This window comes from Trachypithecus francoisi, unplaced genomic scaffold (genome assembly GCF_009764315.1).
Source record: "Trachypithecus francoisi isolate TF-2019V2 unplaced genomic scaffold, Tfra_2.0 Lachesis_group1, whole genome shotgun sequence".
NCBI lineage: Eukaryota > Metazoa > Chordata > Mammalia > Primates > Cercopithecidae > Trachypithecus > Trachypithecus francoisi.
In genome coordinates, this window is record NW_022681454.1 from 167853759 (window position 1) to 167876064 (window position 22306).

The 22306-nt window shown below is 36.5% G+C and overlaps 2 protein-coding genes across 10 annotated transcripts in view; one reads left to right on the plus strand and one right to left on the minus strand.

The window, feature by feature from the left end:
- FBXO8 (F-box protein 8) overlaps window positions 1-21566 on the minus strand; it is a 55633-nt gene extending 34067 nt beyond the window's left edge. Inside the window, exons 1-2 of one of the 2 annotated variants that reach the window (XM_033215721.1) lie at window positions 20709-20778; window positions 17509-17620 (exon numbers count right to left, since the gene is read on the minus strand). The gene's annotated coding sequence lies outside the window, so the exon portion shown is untranslated. Of the gene's footprint in view, window positions 1-17508; window positions 17621-20708 lie in introns of both variants that reach the window. The other variant, XM_033215720.1, reaches the window with a different exon arrangement.
- The window catches only part of CEP44 (centrosomal protein 44), a 40649-nt gene continuing 39451 nt past the window's right edge, over window positions 21109-22306 (plus strand). For 3 of the 8 annotated variants that reach the window (XM_033215717.1, XM_033215718.1, XM_033215719.1), the window contains exon 1: window positions 21227-21355. The gene's annotated coding sequence lies outside the window, so the exon portion shown is untranslated. Of the gene's footprint in view, window positions 21542-22306 lie in introns of all 8 variants that reach the window. The other 5 variants (XM_033215715.1, XM_033215714.1, XM_033215713.1 and 2 more) reach the window with 5 other exon arrangements.

A 22306-nucleotide genomic window follows, 5' to 3' on the forward strand; every position in this document is an offset into this window, starting at 1 on the left:
TCCATTCTTTTTTCAAGGTTTTCAGTTTCTTTGCGCTGGTTATATAGTTCCTCCTTTAGCTCTGAGAAGTTTGATCAACTGAAGCCTTCTCTCAACTCGTCAAAGTCATTCTCCGTCCAGCTTTGTTCTGTTGCTGGCAATGAGCTGTGTTCCCTTGGAGGGGGAGATGCGCTCTGATTTTTTAATTTCCAGCTTTTCTCCACTGCTTTTTCCCCATCTTTGTGGTTTTATCTGCCTTTGGTCTTTGATGATGGTGATATACTGATGGGGTTTTGGTGTGGGTGTCCTTTCTGTTTGTTAGTTTTCCTTCTCACAGTCAGGACCTTCAGCTGCAGGAATGTTGGAGTTTATTTGAGGTCCACTCCAGAGCCTGTTTGCCTGGGTATCAGCAGCGGAGGCTGCAGAAGATAGAATATTGCTGAACAGTGAGTGTTGCTGTCTGATTCTTGCTCTGGAAGCTTCGTCTCAGGGGTGTACCCCGCCGTGTGAGGTGTGAGGCGTCGGTTTGCACCTAGTGGGTGATGTCTCCTAGTTAGGCTACTCAGGGGTCAGGGACCCACTTGAGCAGGCAGTCTGTCCGTTCTCAGATCTCAACCTCCATGCTGGGAGATCCACTGCTCTCTTCAAAGCTGTCAGACGGGCATTTACCTCTGCTGAGGCTTCTGCTGCTTTTTGTTTAGCTATGCCCTGTCCCCAGAGGAGGAGTCTACAGAGGCAGGCTAGCCTCCTTGAGCTGTGGTGGGCTCCACTCATTTCAAGCTTCCCAGTGGCTTTGTTTACCTACTTAAGCCTCAGCAATGGCGGGCGCCCCTCCCCCAGCCTCGCTGCCACCTTGCAGTTAGATCTCAGACTGCTGTGCTAGCAATGAGGGAGGCTCTGTGGGCGTGGGACCTCTGGGCCAGGTGTGGGATATAATCTCCTGGTGTGCCGTCTGCTAAGACCCTTGGTAAAGCGCAGTATTAGGGTGGGAGTTACCCGATTTTCCAGGTGTTGTGTGTCTCAATTTCCTTTGGCTAGGAAAAGAAATTGCACCCGTGGACCAGTGCCAACTGTCTGACACACTCCAGTGAGATGAACCAGGTACCTCAGTTGAAAATGCAAAAATCACCCATCTTCCCTGTCGCTCACGCTGGGAGCTGGAGGCTGGAGCTGTTCCTATTCAGTAAAGAACTCTTAAGCCTCAGCAATAAGAAAACAATCCACTTTAAAAAAAGAACAAAAGATCTGAATAGACACCTCATCAAAGAAAATATACAATGGCAAATAAGCATATGAAAAGATGCTCAACATCGTATGTCGTGAGGGAATTGAAAATAAAGTAACAATGAGATACTACTACACACCCATTAAAAGAGTATACCCAAAAGAGTGACAATTCCAAACGCTGGCAAGGATGTAGGAATGCAAAACGATACAACCACTTTGGAAGACAGGTAGTTTCTTTAAAAATTAAACATTCTTTGTACAATTCAGTTTTAGCACTCCTTGGTATTCATCTAAATAAAAGTTTATGTCCACACAAAAACCTACACGTGAATGTTTAAGGCAGTTTTGGTAATTAATTTTCAAAATCTGTAAGCAACTATGATGTACTTCATTATGAGAATGTATAAATAAGCTGTGGTACAGTTTATCTATCCAATTGAAAATTATTTAGCACTAAAAAGAAATGAGTTATCAAGGAATGAAAAGACATGGAGGAACCTTAAGTGCCTAATACTAATGTTAACTAAAAGAAGCAAATCTAAAAAAGTTCCTTACTGTATGATTCTAATTATAAGATATTCTGGAAAAGTCAAAACCATGGAGACAGTAGAAATGATTAACGTACAAAAAATAAAGAATGTCAACAAAAAATTACAAGTTTTATATTTAATGTTTAAATGTGCCATGTCACATTACAACATAAGTACAACTTAATTTTGACAGAAATTGAACATTTTAAGTCTACTAATCATAAAGAAAAGTATTTTATTTTCACCATGGTTATTCCTCTGTTTAACTCAGCAAGAAAATACCTAGAAATCACATTAATTGCTGAGCTCACCTCGCAGAGCTGTTATTTTAAATAATTAAATTTATTCTTCTCTTTTGTTTTTGTGCCACTAAAGGTAAATTATCAAACATGGTAACTGCAGTATCTGAAGTCTCAATATTTAAAGCATTTATTAACAATTTCAGTCTATTTTCCTACAGAATCTTTCTAGTGGCATATGGTGAAGCAGCTGTTGCTACTCTTAGGCCCTGTTGCTAGGGAACAAAGAATCAGGGTGATTTCCCTAGGCTCTGGACTTTAATGGAGATCATTTAAATTGATCACACTGGGCCGGGCGCGGTGGCTTAAGCCTGTAATCCCAGCACTTTGGGAGGCCGAGACGGGCGGATCACGAGGTCAGGAGATCGAGACCATCCTGGCTAACACGGTGAAACCCCGTCTCTACTAAAAAATACAAAAATCTAGCCGGGCGAGGTGGCGGGCGCCTGTAGTCCCAGCTACTTGGGAAGCTGAGGCAGGAGAATGGCTTAAACCCGGGAGGCGGAGCTTGCAGTGAGCTGAGATCCGGCCACTGCACTCCAGCCTGGGCGACAGAGGGAGACTCCGTCTCAAAAAAATAAAATAAAATAAAATAAATTGATCACACTGGATAATGTGATTCAGAAAACATCCAGCAGGTAGAAAGAGGTAAAGCCAGCAGCTGGTTCTTTAAAAAACTAATAATTAATAATGAGGAGGTTGGAGGGTTGAGGCTCATGTATACATAGTTCAGACAAAGAAAACTGCAAGATTATACCTTATTTTCTGTATTCCTACTGCTAAACAATGCCGAAAATTGTCCCCTTGGGACTTTCATTTCCTTTTAAAGCAGTTCTTGATCCTGGGTAAAAACACAATAATGATAAAGCACTCTGCGAAAGAGTAATATAATGAGTTTAGCATCTGGAGAAAGAAAAGGGGGTCTATAGTGTTCTGCCCGCATTCTCTACCTTCCTTAGCATAATAGGGATGTGAAACATGGGTGTCACTGTCAGAAAAGCTTTAAAACTCTCAAAATGACATGTCATCCATTGTATAAACTGTAAAGCAAGTCATGGAGGGAGTATAGTGGTATGGGTTTTGAAGTCAGACAGACCTGAGTTTAAATCCTGACTTTACTAGTTATTACTTACAGGATCTTGGGAAAGTTACTTGACTACTCTGAGCTTTGGTTTCTTCATGTACAATGCAAAAAAAAAATAATGATAAAAATATCTATAGCTCAAAAAGCTATTGTGTTAAATAAGATAATGTACATAAAGTTCATGTCATGGCTAACAGTCAACTAACAGTCAATATGTTAGATATTACTTTCACAAGCATATTTTCATCAAGTGAAAGTAAGCACTTTCATAAAGCTTACTTAATGATACTTCAACTGTTCTGATGTCCTGCCTGTTCAATAAGCTTATTTATTCATGTTGCTACTTGTACAGCTTTGTAGGGCCTCTACATGCAATTCGCCCCTTTAGTTATTTCATATTTTGACCATGTTTTTATTTTTATCTTCTTGTAAATGTAATTCTTTTATATCAATGACCCAGCAACAACAACAAAAAACTCTAGAAAACAAAAAAGGCTGTGTTGTGTTTCACAAAAAAATTTAAAACTCAGCATGCCTGAGGATGTTGTCAATAGCAGTGTGATGAAATCGGTCTTTGTGTTATTGTTAATGATCGGTCAAGATGTGGCTAGGTGTGGTGACTCATGCCTGCAATCCCAGCACTTTGAGAAGCTGAGGCAGGAGGACTGCTTGAGACCAAGAGTTCAAGACCAGACAGGGCAAAATAGACCCCGTTTCCACAAAATACAAAAAACGTTAGCTAGGTGCGATGGTGCATACCTGTAGTCCTATCCACTCAGGAGTCTGAGGCAGGAAGATCACTTGAACTTAGGAGTTTGAGGTTATAGTGAGCTATGATCACACCACTGCACTCCAACCTGAGTGACAGAGTCAGAAATTGTCTCTAAAAAAAATTAAAATTAAAAATTAAAAGAAAATAAGCTGTCAACACTAGCTCTAAAAGAGATGTAGAATATGATGCAGTTTCATGCTGGGTTCTTCTATGATTTCAAACTCTTAAAAATAATGTTTAGACTGAACCAATTAAAACTTAATCTCAAAGTATAAAGTCTTCAGATTTGTCTTAAAAGTTTCAATAATATCTTGTTATAAAGATTTTAAAACTGAAGCATAATATTATAAAGGATATAGTACCGTCCCGTCGCTTGCAGAAATTGTTAGGTAAAAAAAATCAGCTGCAATGTGGAATCACTGAATACGCAAAAAGTTTCAAATTGAAAAAGAATTCAATACAAAAGAAGTTTCTTTATTTGAAATCACTAGTTTTGGTGTAAATATGGATTTTGTGATGAAACTACAGCTTTATTTGTTCACTCAAAATAGGCGGAGAAAATAGATATTTATTTCTTTGAAAAAATATTTACTCTTCTAAGAACATAATTAATCTATGTTAGTCTGTCTCATATAGAAACAAAAGAAATACGGTGCTTCTTCTTATTCATGGCAATTATGTTCTTTAAAGTTTCTGCAAACACTGAATTAGCAATACTGAACCATTGTTCCTAGGGAATTACACGGTTAGGTTACTGTAAGCCTCTGTTCACAATATTTTCATTAACTGATCAATACATAACCTTATTTTATGTGTGTTTCTGCTGAAAGACATTTAATATATATTGCTAATTCATTAACTATGAACTCATGGCCAACAGCACTATAACTCAGGCTTGAATGAGGCTTATCTAACATGTATTTTCGCCATAAGGCACAACACTTAGGAAAACTAGACAAGACTTCTGCCTTCTGCACTAAGCTTGGGGGCCGTTTTTTTTTTTTTTTTTTGGAGATGGAGTCTCACTCTGTGGCCCAGGTTGGAGTGCAGTGGCGCACTGCAAGCTCCGCCTCCCAGGTTCTCCTGCCTCTGCCTCTGCCTCGGGAGTAGCTGGGACCACAGATGCCCGCTACCACGCCCAGCTAGTTTTTTTTTGTATTTTTATTAGAGATGGTGTTTTACCATGTTAGCCAGGATAGTCTTGATCTCCTGACCTCATGATATGCCTGTCCTGGCCTCCCAAAGTGCTGGGATTACAGGTGTGAGCCACCTTGCCCGGCCAGGGACCATTTTAAACACTAAAACCACCAAGAAAAAGCATGTGGGAAATGTGGCATTAAACAAGCCACAAAAAGGACACTTGTTTATAATGAGAGCTAAGATAAGGCGGCAGAGCCTTGCCTTCAACTTCAGTTGCGAAAGTGCACCTTGAACAATACATTTTTTCCAGCTCTTGTGCACGTTTGCTAAAGGCTGCAGAAGCAACAGGAGTACTCCTTTGAGAGATACAAATAAATTTTAGTGAGTAGGTAAATTCACCAATACAAAATTATAAATAATGAAGATCAACTGTAATTAATACAATTCAAGGTGTCCCATGCCTTTTCTCCCAAATTTGAATTTATTTTGTTCAAAGTTTCTTTATCATGTTGAGAGGATCTATAAAACTCTTTCTAAGGAGCTTCCAAATAAAACCAAACATATTTTTTCTTGGTCTACAAACAAAGAAACATGACTTCATTATTTATTATCTGACAGAAGTAAACAAAAATTTCATAATTACTTAGATCACAGAAGAGAAATCATGCTACAAAAAAAATTCTCCATAAGATTTCACAGTTGAAACTCTTCCTTTCCGAGGAGACAAAAACAAACAAACAAAAAAAAAAATGGGGGAAAAATCCCAAAGCAATCACAACTGTACATTTTCTCCTTATTTTTCAGAATGGTAATAAAACGCGGCCAGGAGTGGTGGCTCACGTCTGTAATCTCAGCACTTTGGGAAGCCGAGGCGGGCAGATCACTTGAGGTCAGGAGTTCCAGACTGGCCTGTCCAACATGGTGAATCCCATCTCCACTAAAAATACACAAATTAGCCTGGCATTGTGGCGCATGCCTGTAATTCCAGCTACTGGGAAGACTGAGGCAGGAGAATCACTTGAACCCAGGAGGCAGAGGTTGCAGTGAGCTGAGAATGTGGCACTCCAGCCTGGGCAAAAGAGTGAGACTCTTGTCTCAAAAAAAAAAAAGAAAAGAAGAAAAAAAAAAAAAGAATAGTAATAAAATGAATACTTACTACTGAAGATTTAGATACTATTTAGTAAACGTAAATTGATAATTTCCAGCGAATGATTAGCACAAAATAAAATAAATCAGAGCTCCTTTATAGATTGGATGAAGCATCAAATGAAGCAACAGCCAAATAGGCAAACAAACATGATCCCAGAATTTCTACTCCCTGAAATTACACAAATATGAATATCAATTAATTACAGTCATTTTAATACAGCAGTCAATTAACGCTCCTTTTGTCTCAGAGCTATTGTATACTGTTTTGGTTTAAGGATAAAATATTCATGTTCAATTCTGTACTGCCTGCAAATACACTCAGGGAACATGGTAGTGAACAGTAAACTTAGAAGCCTGACACAAATGGGTACTGAATGGCTACTGAATGTGGACTGGCAACCAGACTGTGTGATCTTGAGCACTCAGTGGTACTGTGTATAAACGTGTCACATTAGCGAAGACAGAACTATTTTATTAAATTAATCTCGTGTATAAACATTTCATATTTTGGTTTATTATCACAGCTTACATTTCAAACTTAACTTTCTATTCCTAAAGTCCTATGCTGCTGTGGCACAGTAGCTGGGAAGACATAAATGGAAAGTAATATGATTTTAGGAAAAGTCCAGCATTATTATAAAATAATATCTTTGAGAGGTATTTATCTAGAAGACTGCATAAAGTTTCCTACTTTTATACAGCAAACAGCCACTGTCACCCCTATATGATCTGTTGTACTCCCACCTGATAACATTTCAGTAAAGTTATATCTAGGATTACTAAACATATATGGTGTTTTTCTTTCTATGAAAGCTCTTTTGGTATTACATAGCTTACATTTAATATGCTAAATTTCAAAATCATTTTTATTCATGCTCATGTCTTAGGAATAGTGTTTTTTTTTTTTTTAGACAAAGTCTCGCTCTTGTCCCCCAGGCTGGAGTGCAATGGTGTGATCTCGGCTCACTGAAACCTCTGCTTCCTGGGTTCAAGCAATTATCCTGTCTCAGCCTCCTGAGTAGCTGGGATTACAGGCGCCTGCCACCACGCCCGGCTAATTTTCGTATTTTTAGTAGAGATGGGGTTTCACCATGTTGGCCAGGATGGTCTACGAACTCCTGACCTCAGGTGATCCACCCGCCTTGGCCTCCGAGGAATAGGTTTTAAACTAATATTGGGATAAGTATAAATGGTAGGGTATCATCTCATTAACATGCTTTGCAATTTGTAAGATATCATTTGGACAGGAGACAGAAGAAACAATTTTTGGACTCACTTCTGAAATACTCTTTTAAGGAACTTTTTCGGAAAAAACCTCAACCTTGGTTGGATTCTTGTAAGATGGAGCACATATATTTATCACCTCTCTCTCCCATAAAATGACAGAGGGAAAAAAAATGGTAGAAACTACAACTAAAAGAAAACGAAAACAGGACAGTCATGAACATGAGATTTCAACATATTTCTGCAACATGAAAAGTAGAAGGAGGAGTGGCTACTAATGAAGCCATGTAGATAAAGACGGAGGACAGTCTGGAATCATACGGAGAGGGAAGCAGAAGCTTACGTACCTTGCAGAAACCTTGAGAGGCTTGGCACTCCAAAACAGAGGATACGGAAGAGAGAAATTCAGAGTGAAATGAGCAAAAGAATCAGGATATTAACATCTCTGGGTAATTGTTTCCTTCCCTACACAATACCAATAAAAATATCCCCTTGTATGATTTTTATGAGAATTAAATGAAATAATGTGCATATGTATCTGTAAAAATGGACCACAACCTCTCCCCTCAACACACATATATCACATAGCTAGAAAGATTTGGTATGTATCCCAACCCCTTTCCCTCACCCAGGCAAAATGAAGAAGCATTTTTGCTACAGAAATTGAATGACATTAGAGAAAAACTCTCTGCCACCACCCTCCTTACATTTACAATTGGCCCAGCATAATAGCTGTCAAACCAATCATCTCAAAGCAAGAAATACGGTGCAGAAATCTCTAAGTCACTTTTTATTGCTTCAAAGATCCAATATTTAAGCATTAAAATGTGGCTGAAGCACTTGCATAGCAATTACTTGATTTATTTTTCTTGATTTCATCTGGTAACTCATCAATAAAAGTTAATTTTAACCTTAATTTAAGTAGATATAATTATAAAATATTATACTCTATATATTACATCTTTGGGGGATTTACCTATAGGAGGTACTCATCAAAGTTCTGCTATACACGAATATGGTGAAAAGGTGCATCTTCTTCTCAACTTGTACCTTTCCAGTTTACTCCGTACCCCCTTAGGGGCTACCAAGAAACTCCTAAGGTAGTGTTTCTTAAACTTGGATTACAAGTGTTCAGTGAACTAATAGCAAATCAAAAAAAAAAAAAAAAAGCAATGGGATAATGTCAAAAGGACATTAGGAGCTAATTTGAAGGCGGCTCCTATTGGCCAAACCTGGAACATCAAAATAAAAATGACAGTAATGAATTAATTGTCCCTTAGCATTTGCAGTAGACTGGTTCCAGGATCACCCCCTCATGTCACCTCCCCCAGATACCAAAATCCACGGATGCTCAAGTCCCTTGCATAAAATGGCATAGTATACATCCTCCTGTATACTTTAAATCATCTCTAGATCACTTATAACATCCAGTAAGATGTAAATGCTACGTAAATAGTTGTTATACTGTATTCTAAAATTTGTATTATTATTTATTGTTGTATTGTTACTTTCTATTTTTTCCAAATATTTTCAATTGTGGTCGAATGACACTGTGGATGCAGATCCACAAATACTGAGGAAAAACTGTATAATCCATTACATAAAAAAAGAATCTGTGAGTCTACACTGATGATGATCAATAGAAACATAAAGGAGAAGGAAAGCTCTTTTTTTAGAGTAGAATTCTAATTAAAGAAGGTAGAATAATGTAGTTAGAAAAATTATCATTTTACCATCAGAGAAAAAATAATTTAGTCAAGAATTGTCAATGGATGTTGCTGAATCTGGAGTTTGACAAAGAATGGAATACTTACAGAATCCCGAAGTATCTTCCCACATATCAGTCATTAATTACAAGAAAAAATTAAGAAATAAGACAAAACCTTAACCAAATGATGAAAATTAACATTTACAAATAAGAGGCAAATGCACATCATGTGCCTCTAGATGTGATGCCCTGAGGATACAACATCATTATACAGTATTCCAGTCAAAAATCCATAATCTGAATTTAATAGGGAATATACTCAAAAGGCAGTCTGTAAAATAACGGAATCTTTTCCTTCAAAAATGCCAATGCCGGGCTGGGAATGGTGGTTCATGCCTCTAATCCCAGTGCCGAGAGAATTGCTTGAGGCCAGCCCAGGCAACACAGCAAGACCATCTCTATAAAAAATTAAAAGATTAGATGAGTGTGGTGGCACATGCCTGTAGTCCTGCCTACCAAGGCGGCTGAGGCAAGAGGATCATTTGAGGCCAGGAATTGGAGGTTCCAGTGAACTAAGATTACACTACTGCACTCCAGCCTGAGTGATGGAGCAAAACTCTGTTCCTAAAAAATAAATCAATAATGCCAATGTCATAAAAGTTTAAAAAAAAGAAAGAAAGAAAGAAAAAAGGTGGAAGAACAGTTTTGGATTAAAGGAGGCTACAAAAAATACCACCGAAATGCAGTATGTCAACAGGATTGGAAAAAAATTGCTATGTAGCACATTATTGAGATAAATAAGAAACTAGACATATGGGCTGAAGATTGGATAAAAATATGGTATCATAGTATCAGTGTTAAATTTTCTAAACTTGATAACTGTGAAATGGCTATACAGAAGTATATTCTCGTTCTTTGTAACACACACTGAAGTGTGATGGTGTGACATATGCAACCTACTCCAAAATGGTTCAGCAAAACAGTAACGTCTATGTCTACATAGATGGAACAATAAGGTAATGTGGCAAAATATTAAGTATTTGTAAACCTGGCTAAAAAGTATTTAAGGGTTATTTTTATTCCTCTAACAATCTTTTTTGTAACTACAAATCTCCTAGCTGTGGAATCCAGGTATGTAAATTTGAAAAAGATGTGTGTTTGAGTTTATGTACTCAGTTTAAGAATTATTACCTTAGGGCTCAGTGTAATACAGACTGAATACCACTACTAAAGAGATAAATACTCAGCATCACAGTATAAGAGTAGTAGGAAATCTACTATCAAAGAAAACATCAAAATATTTAGTAGGAATTATTTTTGTCATTTTTGATAAGAATTTCTATTTTAAAGGGTAGAGACATTCTTTTTTTATTTTTATTCTAACAAAGTAGAACAAAAAATCCCTTTAATTATTTCTTGTGTGTGGAGATTTAAGCCTTAGAATGAATTCCTGGCTCTGTCCTCTCCTTTTGTACATAATATTATGCATATACATTTATTTATATAATGTTTAATAATATAAACATTAAACAATATTATTTTGTGCTATAACCCATTAACACGTACTCTGTGCCAAGCACTCTGTTAAGTCTGTTATATATTATCTCATTTTAGTCCTCACAACAACCAATAGGTAGGTGTTATCAACCTAATTTTACAGCTAAGGAAATGGTGCTCCAGAGAGGTTAAGTAAATTTGCCTGAGAAGTCAAAAGCAGAAAAATGGAAGATTTAGGATTCAAACTCAGGTCTATCGGAGTCTAAAGTTTTTATTCTTAACCCACAAAGCATATTCCCAGAACTGCTGGAGCCCATGGATGACAAAGGCAATTTACCATCTGTTTCTTCATCACTGGTTCTCATCTCTTTTTACCCCGTCACTGTTTATTACCTCTATCGCTGCTCCCAGCTGCAGCTGCTCTTTCAGGCTGCTGCTGTTCTTGTGGAAAGCACACCGGCTTTGATGTGAAAAAAGATCAGGATCAAACCACAACACGGAATCTGATTAGCCTATAATCTCTGATCCTCATTTTTCTCATTAGTAAAATAATGGATACTAATTCTTATTTCATGGGAGGTGGGGATAACATTTATGCAACTTAACCCATAGTTGGTAGTTCACAATAAAAGGTAGTTTTATACTCATCCCTCTCACCCTCTTTAAATGATAACTATTATTTTGGTTCCTTCATTTCAAAGTACGTCTGATAATTGTGGATTTAATTACCTGAGTAGTCATAATCCTGGTCCTGAATTTCATTAATTTAGTATCTGTGAAATTTGGAGAGACGCCATTTACATAGCAAGGCCACAGTTCCAGCATGCACTAGTTTCAGTTAACATGGTACCACGCAAAATAATGACTGTAAGTACTAAAATAAGGAACTGACTCCACACAATAGGTTACATGAATAAACCCAGTATCAAACACAGTGGCTTGGCATATAAAGTGCTCAGAAAATATTTGTTGAATAAACAATTGGTAAACACTGATATTTTTTAAAAGTGAATTAGATGAACCTTGACCTAAACCTTACACCTTTTACAAAGGTTCACTCAAAATGGACCATAGACTTAAACATAAAACATAAAACTATAAAAATTTTAGAATACATAGAAGGGGGCGGGCATGGTGGCTCACGCCTGTAATTCCAGCACTTTGGGAGGCCAAGGTGGGTGGATCACGAGGTCAGGAGATCGAGACCATCCTGGCTAACATGGTGACACCCCGTCTCTGTGAAAAATACAAAAAATTAGGGCGTGTTGGCGCGTGCCTGTAGTCCCAGCTACTCGGGAGGCTGAGGCAGGAGAATGGTGTGAATCTGGGAGGCAGAGCTTGCAGTGAGCCAAGATTGCACCACCGCACTCCAGCCTGGGTGACAGAGCGAGACTCTGTCTCAAAGGAAAAAAAAAAAAGAAAAGAAAAATGCATGAAGGAAATCTTTGGGGTCTAAGGCTAGGCAAAGAATTCTCAGACTTATATCAAAAGCATGATTATGAAAGTAAAAATGATCAAATGGAACTCATCAAAATAAAAAATTTTTGCTCTTTGAAAGTCTATATTTGGAAGATGAAAGCCTATAGACGGAGAGAAAATATTTGTAAACCACATATCTGATGGACTGGTATCTAGAATATATAAACAAGTCTCAAAACAACAGTAAACAAAACCCAAACAATCCAATACAAAAATAGGCAAAAGATATGAACACACATTTCAACAAAGAGGATAAACAAATGGCAAACAAGCACATGATAAGATGGTCAACATCAGAGAGGTGGGTATGGTTATAAAAGCACAGTGTGAGAGATCCCTGTGGTGTTACAACTATTTACTACCTTGACTATGGTGCTGGATATGTGAACTTGCACAGAACTTCATACACATACACATATGTATACTGAGTAAAAATAAAACTAGGGGAATATGAATAAGAAGGATTGTATCAATGGCAAAACCTGGTTTTGATAGTATATTATAGTCCAAAACTATTACCAATCAGAGAAACTAGGTAAAGTGTACAAGGGATCACTCTATATTTCTTGAGACTTCATGTGCATCTACAATTATCTTTAAAAAATCATAGAAGGATGGAAAAAAATACAAAAAAAGTTTAAAAAAGGACAGGAAACTGTACATTTAAAATGAATGAACTTTATGGTATGTAAATGATACCTTAATAAAGATTTTTTTAAAAAAGGAATTAGAAACTCTAATGAATGCTTTAAAGAGGGTGACCAAGGACATGGGAAGTCTAGCATCATTTCACAAATAGTAACTATTTTACATTTTAGGAATCCAACTAATTGCGAAAAATTTACAACCTGTGAATCATCTCTCACTTCAGGTAAATTCAAATACATATAGATCAAAAGAAGATGGAATTAAGGGATACAAATCCTTAACAACACAAATCCTAAATGACGTTTTGACCACTTAAATAGGATATATCAACAACAGAGCAAGGTACAATGCAAAAAGGATCGATATTTGTGTAACTCTTAGTCTGATAAAAAAGACAATGTAAATATAAAATATATTAGTTAGAAAATTGGTATAATTACTTATTTGAAAACAAAGTCATAAGCTATATGAATTAATTTGGATTGCTACAAATATTATATTTCTAGTATCTGTAGAAAAATGCTTCTACTTATTAAAATACATTAAAATCAGTAAATTTTATTTAGAATCTCCTAAATTCTTATATGCCCTTGTTTCCATTAAAATAACAACAGCAATATTAACAGTAATACTTTTATTATGCATTGACCAAATACTTATTTGACAGAGCCATTTTTTTTTTTAGTTGGAGTCTTGCTCTGCTGCCCAGGCTGGAGTGCAGTGGCACAATCTCAGGTCACTGCAACCTCCGCCTCTGGGGTTCAAGCAATTCTCCTGCCTCAGTCTGCCTGAGTAGCTGGGACTACAGGCACACACCACCATGCCTAGCTAATTTTTGTATTTTTAGTAGAGACGGAGTTTCACTATGTTGGCCAGGCTGGTCTTGAACTCCTGACCATGTGATCCGTCCGCCTCGGCCTCCCAAAGTGCTGGGATTATAGGCATGAGTCACCATGCCTGGCTGACAAAGCCAATTTTTTAAAAATCTAAATGTATTTAGATCTTATGGATTTTTGCTTTGTTTTGTTTTGTTTTGTTTTGTTTTTTTTGAGACAGAGTCTCCCTCTGTCAACAGGCTGGAGTGCAGTGGCGTGTAAATCTTTGATTTTTTAAAAATTAATTTGTCTACTTTCAGTTTTATTATGCTAATTTCAGCATAAATAAATAAAACTGAAATCTCTAAAGTGGGCTATATACTATAATATCTGCTTTACAGTAATGTAGAAGTTTTTTGACACCACTACTGTGGAGGATGAATTTAAAGGTGGAGCTCCAATTACACTGTAACTTGCTGTGTGACCTTAGGTATTTCAAACAAGGTTCTGACCTTTTGTTTCCTGTGAAATGGGGAAAATCATTCCTATCTATTTTACAGGGTGACTATGAGCCTTAACTAAGAAAATGTATATAAAAGCATCTTTTAATTGGTAAAGCAGCATGTAGTTTCTGAAACAGCTATATTGTTCTGACATAATTTTGGATTTTTTTTTTAAGAAGTAGTTTAGTCTAAACAAGTCTGTTACAACAGCAAAAAAGAGCTTCCACTTAAAAGCAGTACAAACTACGGATTAACTACAAATAATTATACAGATTATACATTCATTAAAATTTATAAGAATAATAGTTTTCTATACTTTTTAACTTCTAGAAGATCGCGACCTTTCTAAAAGAGATGGTATTTTTGACTATCATGTTTTGTTTCCTTTTAAAAATAGTAGCCTATTTCTAAAAAAGACTAAAATACAAATTTTAATAGCTGTTGTATTTAATATAAAGTCTATCTGTAAAATATTAAGCAGCTTTAATCAAACTATCTCTATATAACAAGTTAAACACCAAATAAGGTAGTATGTATTAACAAAAAGGTAACTACTGCTTTTAATAATTTCATGGCACTAAGCACTCAAATGGCACATGCTGTGTAGACAATAAATAATGAAGAATGGTTTATATACTATTTGAGCATATAAAATCTACACAGGAAAAGATGGCAAGAATAGAAAGGAGTCCGGAGGTCTCAAGAAAGCATTCTGCTTTAAGATCTTTTGTTTGAAGCAAACCAATTCCATAAAGCTTTTACTGAGGAAACGGTGTTAAATCATTGGTATGTAACGACTGACATATGAATAGCCTCATTTAAATACACATTATAAATGGTCATTTTTCTTCAGTATTTCTTAGTTGTCTAAATACTGGAATTTACAAATAAATGTCCTGTCTCAGATGAAGGTTTAAAGTGTGTACTAAAATAGTTATCTCTAAAACACAAATTCTAAAGATAAGGAAATCCACCTATATGTTTTAAAAAATGTTCAATGCTTTTCAAGTAAAAAGTAGCAACTCTATTTTTGGTTACTTTAGGTTTTAAAAACCTTTAACTGATATCATGTAATATTATTCAATGGCATAGGAACATGGGAAAGTCTATGAGAAAATATTTTCTGAGACATTTTGAATCAAATCAGGAGCGTAGCATTTATTTCTTCACTTCCAAAAGAATAGACCACCAAAGAAGTTTAGAACAGACTGGGTAGAGAAATTTTTTAAAAAAGAAAAAAAAAACCTGATAGCCAATCACATCCCTAAAATTTAAAGGCAACAAATGTAGAGAAATGAAGGAAGGGTAAGTCCACAAGGAGGTCTTTCTAAGGAGAAAAGGGAAATAGCTAAGTACTAAGAGGTCACAAGGTACATTAAACACATAAAAAGCCCCCACTCATTAAATTTAAAGATCTGGTCCTGCAAGAGCAGTTTTTGTTACTAAAAGGCATACCATTTGCAGGGTTTTTTTAATTCAAAAAGATTTACAATATTACTTTGTTTCCTGAAGGTTTTTTTCCTGTTCTTTAATTTTATTCTATAATAAGTGTTATGAAAATGGCAACTAAACAAATGTAAATATTAAGATGTGTTATTTAAATGCAACCAAAAATCTAAGAATTTTAGGCTTATTCAATTTCTTTGGTTTTTCAAGAAATGTTCCATTGTCCAATTATTTGAAATTTTAAATAAAATAAATGTATCATACTTCTCACTAGCATTATTTTTAATTATATGGTTCTTACTTAATTGCATTACTATTTACTCAAAGTGGCTATAATCAGCTGTAGTCATGGTAGCATAGCATATCCTAATCCACCTTCTCAGTATACACACACTCACCTGCCCACTAACCACAAAGGCCATTGCTGAGTGCTATGGAATTAAAAAACAAAACAAAAGTCATAATTCTCACTGAGTTGCTTTTATACAAATAAAACAAGGTATTAAATTAAATGAATATTGAAGGCAGCCAGAAATAGGGGGAAGGTGATAAATGAGATGAGAAAACATTTAATAGTGAAAAGAGACATGTGGAAAGAAAATATGAGTTTGACTCAGTCTCCTTCCTTAGCTAGTAGTGAGCATCAGGCAAGTCACTAAAACTTTGAAGTCTCAGTTTCCTCCCCTGTAAAATAAAGGTTTTGAAATTGGTGTTCCCTAAGGTCTTTTTTAGCTATAAAATTCCATGGTTCCAAGAGTAATTAGACAAGAAAAAAAGTAAAACACATCCAAATTGGAAAGAAAGCAGTAAAATCCTTTGTAGTTACCCTAAGGATTCTACCAAAAACTTAGAATAAATATGTTCAGCAAAGTAGAAAGATACAAAGTCAAAACGCAGAAATAAGTTGTATTTCTTTACACTTACAATGAACAATCTGAAAAGGAAATTAAGAAAATAATACCAATTACAATAGCATCAAAAATAATAAAATACTTAAGAATTAACCAAGTAGGTAAAAGTTTTCTGGAATGAAAGCTACAAAACACTAGTGAAAGAAGTGAAAGAAGACAAATAAATGGAAGCACATCCTGTGATTAGAGATTGGAAGATTTATTATTATTAAGACGGTAATACCACCCAAAGTTATCTATAGATTCAATGTAGTTCCTGCCAAAATTCTAATGATGTTTTTTGCATTAATAGAAAAAAAAAATTTTAAATCCACATGGAATCTCAAGGGACTTCTAATAGTCAAACCAAACTTGAAAAAGAACAACAAAGCTGGAAGACACACTTTCTGATTTCAAAACTTATTACAAAGCTACAGTAACCAAAACAGTATGGTATTGGCATAAAAACAGACATACAGACCAATGAAATAGAACATAGAATCCAGAAATAAACCGTCACATATATGATCAAAAGATTTTTGACTAGGGTGTCAAGATGATTTAATGGGGGAAAGGACAGTCTTTTCAACAAATGGTGCTGAGAAACATATCCACATTCAAAAGAATGAGGTTGGAACCTTATCCAACACTATCTATGAAAATAAACTCAAAATGGATCAAAGACTTAAATGTAAGACATAAAACTATAACACTCTTAGAAGAAAAAACAGGGCAAAAGGCTTACAGCATTGAATTTGGCAATGATTTCAAAACACACAAGTTGGAAATAGACCAACTGAACATCATGAAAACTAAAAATTGTGCATCAAAAGACAGTATTAATAGAGTAAAAAGGCAACTCACCAAATGAGAGAAAATATTTTAAAATCATGTATCTGATAAAATCTAATATCTATAATTTACAGATAACTCTTATAACTCAACAATAACAAAAACATTATTCAAAAATGGATAAAGGACTTGAAAAGACATTTTTCCAAAGAAAATATACAAACGTCTAATAAGCACAGGAAAATACACTCAACATCACTAATCATTAGTGAAATACAAATCAAAAGTACAATTAGATACCACCTTATATCCACTAAGATAGTTACCATAAAAAAAAATAAGTGTTGGCAAGGATGTGGAGAAACGGGAACCCTTATGTATTATTAATGTGAATGTAATATGTATGGTACAGCCTCTGCGGAAACAATATGGAGCTTCCTAAAAAAAAAAAAAAAATTAAAAACAGAATTACCATGTGATCTAGCAATTTCACTTTCAGGTATATACCCAAAAGAATCGAAAGCAGGGTCTGGAAAAGATATTTGTACACCCATGTTCATAGCAGCGTTATTCACAACAGCTAAAACATGGAAGCAACCCAGATGTCCATTAATAGATGAATGGATAAGCAAAATGTGGCCGACACATATAAGGGAATGTTATGTAACCTTAAAAAGAAAAGAAATTCTGGCATACCCTACAACAGAGATGAACCCTGAGGACATTACGCCAAGTTAAATAAGCCAGTCAAAAAAAGTCAAATACTGGATATGCCCATATATATAAGGTTTTAGTTCTTTACCACTTTCCAGTAATATGAATACAAACATTTCCGTTTTCCAAAACCAGAAATAAAAGGTAGAATGATGACTGCTAGGGCCTGGGAATGGGGGAGGGGAATTATTGTTTAATAGGTATAGAGTTTCAGTTTTACAAAAAGAGTATGGTGGCAAAACATTATCAACGTAATTAATACCATTGAACTGTATACTTCGGCTGGTTAAGATGGTAAATTTTATGTTATGTACATATTACTATAATTTAAAAATTGGAAAAAACAATTATGTGATCCTGTGAAAATAAAACGATGGTGGCACAACATTATCAACGTAATTAATACCATTGAACTGTACACTTAGACTGGTTAAGATGGTAAATTTTATGTTACGTATATTTTACTACCATTTAAAAATTGGAAAAAACAATTCTGTGACCCTGTAAAATAAAGTGAGGGGAAAAAACTCTGAAAATAAATAAATAAAAGAAGAGATGATTGTGTGCATGTGTGTGTATTTAACATCTGTCCTTTCCATCTCTTTTTTCCCTATATTCATGACTTCCACAAATCGCTACTCCATATAGGGTCTCTCCATGCTTGGCTCACTTGCTAAAATCTGGTTCCTTAGCTCAAATAGCTTATGAATCCTATGCAATCTATTCTTGAAAAATATACTAACTGCTGAGTACAGAGTTAAACTCCCTAAAGCTATTGCCTGAACTCCAAACCACAAATATTTTTATCTCTATATTGCTGTAAAGTACTTGCCCCAGACCCAGCACAGTGGCTCATACCTGATTTCCAGAACCTTGGGAGGCTGTGAAAGGAGGATCGCTTGAGATCAGGAGTTTAAGACCAGCCTGGGCAGCACAGTCAGACAAAAATTTAAAAAAATTAACCACACATGATGGCGTGTACCTGTGGTCCCAGGTACTCTGAAGGCTGACGTGGGAGGGAGAATTGCTTGAACCTAGAAGGTCAAGGCAGCAGTGAGTCTTGTTCGCCTCACTGCACTCCATCCTAGGCAGAATAAAAATCTGTCTCAAAAAAAGTACTTGCCCCAAATATGATATAAATTTATTCAAGTCAGCCAAAAATGTTTCAGTTATTAGACAGCTATGTCAAGAAATTTGTCAGAAAAACAATGAGAGCAAAACGAAAAAGAAAGTGAACATAAATGTCCAGAAATAGAGATATTTCATTTAAATTGCTTAAAAAATTATTTAAGTAAAATAATTCAAGAAAAAGAAACACAAGTTAAATGCATAATTCTTAGACTTTAGTATTAATGATTTTGATGCATTATCATGGGTCAATGGAATAGTGTCAGTTTCCAAATTTGAATCAAAATGAGGAAAAAATTAGTGGCACAATAGCAGTTGGTTAAACAATAAACCACAAAGTTACAAATCTGAATGACGAATCTCAACACTCTGTGATTAAAGATTTGGTAATTCAATGTTTTCATATTGTAAAATGAGGAAAATATCTTTTAATCCAGCAACAGTGAACACACATTCCCCATTAAAGTGGTCATATGTAATAAATTATGACCAACGTTTTGTATTATCTAGAAGTTCTTATAATATTTTGTGGATGGAAGTATTTCAATTGATCCAAGGGCCCCAAGTAATATTAGTTAATTTGCTCTAAGTTATTATTAAATGAAGTTACAAATGCACCCTAATTCCTGACGTACAGAAACGGATAATATTTGTTGTTTTAAGCTGGGGTAAATTTGAGGGTAATTTGTTATCCAGCAAGACAACTAATGAAGTACCTCATCAGACATATTGTCAGGTTAACTGGCTAAAGATGCATTTCTGACAAAATATGAAAAAAATAATAAAACATCTATCTTTATTCTGAAACCTACTCTATTTCGTATATCATTTTCGTGAAGGGTAGAGTTGAGGAGTGTGTAGAGCTCCTACCTCAGAAATATATTACTTCAAACACTAAAAGAAGGAAAAGGAAAACTGAAAGAGAAAACATAAATTGTCTTCACTATGCAGTAATAAAAATCATGATATATTCATTTGGGGATATACACCTAGGACCCTTGAAAATGAATATTTTACTTGTAAAACAAGTAGAATCAATTATTTTATTTGTAAATTCATACAGAACCTAAAAATAAAAGTAAAAAAATTAAATGACCGAGGAATGGGATCAATTTATGTAATTTTGCCAAATAAATATTATTCGTTGAGAACCTACTAAGAGATTAGAACACAGTCGCTGAGAAACAAATAAAAGCTTGCCAAATTTTATATAACCGAAGTTTGACTACTGTAGCAGCTAGCAATCCATCGTGATCCTAACTATACTTGTATTTGCATTCATTATTACTAGAAAGTGGTAAAGAACCAAAAACTGTGTCTAGGAACCAAAATAACACTCGACCCGAAAACCAACACTTGGACCTGAAGAAAGTAACCCTTGTCATTTCTCAGGTTTATTTCATAACGACACTGGGTTACTACTTGGAGTCCTAAACAGAACTACACCCCAATGGCCTAGAAACAGAAGGAACACACCCAGTCCCGCCTCCTGACACTGATACTTCACTTTAATGAGCCACCACCGCTGTCACTCAAGATGCTTTGCACTGTCATTGGTCCCAAACTCTTGCTGGTCGGCCAGTTTCGGCCAACTGGCAAGCACTGGTTGTCTTTATTTTCGAGAAAAGTGAAGGTGAACAGGGAAAGGGCAAGAGATCTGAAATATTTAGATTGACTCCTGTACCTGAGCGACCTGCGATCTCCACCGCCGCCGCGACGAATCGGCCTCTGGGCGGGGGCTTTTAGCCAAAAAGAAAATCGCTCAGCCGGGAACTGGTGCCCAGGCCATGGAGAAGCCGGTCCAAACTTTACTTGTCCACACCGGTGGAGGTGACCGCAATGAGAATACCAGAAACAGCACTACGACCCTCAGAACTCAGGGCACCTCCAGCTGCAGGAGCCAGAACTGCCGACTGCCCTAGTTTTGACGTTTCCTATTGTTGCCGGAAGTGACGTTAGGCTCCAACTCTTAACTGAGACGCATTTTTATTTCCGTTGTTTACAATTCGCTATAGATTCCTTGTTTCTCACTTCGCAGCACGAGCCCCTCTGACCATCAAGATCAGAAAAACTTCTCAGCTGCAAGTTAGAATTGGACTGGCCATTGAGAAGGCTCTCAGCAGAGTCGCTTTTCACAGGAGTCTTGACGAACGCGGTGTGGAATCTGCAGCGAGGAATCCTGGAGCGCAGAGAAGCCCGCAGCTTTGAAGGTCTTACCGCGGTGCGTGGCGGGCAGGAACCCACAATTCCAGATACAAACGGTCGGCGCGAGAAGCGTGTCTGGGCGCAGGCGCTTGGCTGTAGCAACTTGTTGCGGGAGGCTGGACTCTGGTGATTGTCAATGGTTGCATACGCTCCCTCCTCCTGTCCCTGTCGTGCTGGGCCTTTGAAACCGGCTTCTTTGCTGGTGGCTGCTGGGTGAGCCCCGAGGAGACGGCAAGGCTACGCTCTGTATTGGGCAGAGGTCGCCTCTCTCCGCCGCCCTTATAGAGACCCTGGGCGGGGACGAATGACTGGGTCCGCCTTTTCATTCTTTTAAATCAAGTGGCGGGAGGGGAGCTTTACTCATATACCCGACTAGTGTAAGCTTTTAGTCAACGAAGTGGGAAGTATCCTGGCAGCTCATCCTATCAGAATTAGGTTGTGACTTAGGGTTGGAAAGTTACAGGCTTACTGATTGCTATTGGATCCTCTGGGGTGAGGATGCATCCGGCTCCTGACAGCAGTTCGTGTTTTCCTTTTTTGCATTTCCCCAGCTTTTCAAATATTTCTCTACCTTTATTGAAGGCTACAGATTTTTCCCTCACTATAATAAGTTAGTCTTGAAATTGTTACTCTCTTTTACTCTGGAATTATGACGCTTCCCCCCCCGCCCCAAATTATCTGCAGACCTTTTAATTGTGTATGTGAACACGGCAGTCCCATTGAACTCTTTACTTGTCCCTTACTCCTCCCCACTCCCACCCAGCTTTCTCAGTGCTTTGCCTTTCTGCGACCTCTCTCCTATCTCTTAGAGAATTATTTCCCTAGTATCTTTTGCAGTTTCATAAACTTTTTTCTCATCTTTTCTGTTTTTGATACGCGTTTTTAGATAATACCGCGCGTTATGTGCTATGTCACAAACTCTTAGCCATTGACTATTAACAAAGTCAGTGTAGTTGCTTCATTCTAAACAAAAATCACTCTGGTCCAGTGACATTCTATTGGGAGGCACTGTTTTAATGACCTCTAACAACAATGAGATTGAGAGATGTTGAAAATCTTAAACTGCTAGAGTACACC